At 38.6% G+C, this 1,826-nt stretch overlaps 1 pseudogene; it reads right to left on the bottom strand.

Annotated features, from left to right (window-relative positions):
* Positions 1–843: 843 nt before the first annotated feature.
* Positions 844–1,591, bottom strand: LOC103068404 (40S ribosomal protein S3a-like; annotated as a pseudogene).
* Between the last annotated feature and the right edge of the window lie 235 nt (positions 1,592–1,826).

Below are 1,826 nucleotides of genomic sequence, written 5' to 3'. Positions count from 1 at the left end.
CTAAAGAAACTACAGCTAACATAAAATTCAGTAAGTTTATTAAGATTGCAGATATCACACTCTATGAAAATCAACTACATTTTTACAAAGAGCAACAACATAAAATATAATTTCACAGTTACGTACCATTAATAGGATTTAAACTATAAAATGATCAGGAATAAATCCAAGAAAAGTTGTTACAGAACTTTCAGTAAAAGGTTTATAGCATTATACTGAAAGATTTTTAAATAAATAAATGTAGAGATGGATCATAAGGATGTAAATAGGGCTATGGACCAAATGTAATTCTAATGCAAATTTCAAAAGATATTTTATGGAAATTGACAACCTGATTCTAAATTGTTCGGGAAAGAGCACAACCTAAAGCAGGGGTCCCCAACCCCCAGGCTGCTCCCCATTGCTCGCTTTACCACCTGAACCATTCCCCTGCCCCCGCCCCTGTCTGTGGAAAAACTGTCTTCCACGAAACTGGTCCCTGGTGCCAAACAGTTGGGGACCACTGACCTAAAGAATAGCATAGGCTTATTGACAATTAGAACATAAAGAAGCCCCCAAAATATGTATGCACACACACAAAGCACATGGGCACACATACACACACATCTGAACTGCAAGAAAAAAATTTAATTTACTTTCTCACCATATATAAAAAATTAGAGATAGTTTAAAAATGTAAAAGGAAAAGCTGTAGAATTTTTAGGGGTCAATATAGGAGAAAGTCTCACTAGGTTGGGAGGTATTTCTTGACAAGCTGATTCTAAATTGTATGGGAAAGAGCACGAACTAAAGCAGAGGTCATCAACCCCCGCCCGCTGCGGACTGGTACCAGTCTGTGGCCTGTTAGTAACCGCATTCCCTGTAGGGAATGACTTCTTTCACGTCATTTGTCTACAACTTTTGGGTCATGATTTCCATAATCTTCTTCCGGATTTTGGGGACCTGTGGTCCTGAATTTAAGAGGTCTTCTGAATCTGGTTGTTATATGTTTTTTTAGTAAAACCAACAGAGACAAGATGAATTAAATAACCATCAGTACTCTTGATCTCAATATAAACTTCAATCATGGTCTGACATTTTTAGATCATAGAGCACATTTTGTCACTGGTAAGATTCATGTCATAGAAGTTCGTCAGGCAGTTTTTGCCCAGAATATCCTCAGTAATTAGCCTGAATTTTCTAGGTGCAGATTCATCATTCTGAAACTCAGCAAGGTTCACTTCAAAAACACTACCCTTGGGGCTTGCCTGATGGTGCAGTGGTTGAGAGTCCGCCTGCCGATGCAAAGGACACGGGTTCGTACCCCGGTCTGGGAGGATCCTACAGGCTGGTCCCGTGAGCCATGGCCGCTGAGCCTGCGCGTCCGACAAAAAAAAAAAAAAAAAAAAAAAAAAAAATCTGATGACCTTGAGGTCATCAGATGCAATTTTGGTTCCTTGAGTCTAAAGTTTTTCCAACATTACTCACACTGAACATAGGTAATTAGTGCTTTTACATCATACCAGTATGTTTTAGAAAATGGATCAACTACTTTCTTCTTGGCTCCTTCTTTGCTGCCTTTTGTAAGATGCTTGTTCTTGCCAATGACCATGGTGCTGCTCTGAGAGCCAAAGGTCTATACTACTATTTTATTTTGCAATTTATACAGGCAATGCAAAGTTCCTCAAACCCAATCCATAATCTCCGAAAAAGGAAGCTACTTAGTTTTTTTAGAGCCCTCGTATACAATGGGTAAAGAACCATCATTCCATCATTTCCTTCTAACTTCCAAAGAAATTTTTTTAAGTGAAAAGCAATTTAGGACAGAAAGGACACTTGTTTTGAGG

This window comes from Lipotes vexillifer, unplaced genomic scaffold (assembly GCF_000442215.2).
Source record: "Lipotes vexillifer unplaced genomic scaffold, Lipotes_vexillifer_v1.1 scaffold1195, whole genome shotgun sequence".
NCBI lineage: Eukaryota > Metazoa > Chordata > Mammalia > Artiodactyla > Lipotidae > Lipotes > Lipotes vexillifer.
The sequence above is the reverse complement of the archived record's forward strand: the minus strand, read 5'-3'. Positions and strand labels throughout refer to the sequence as shown.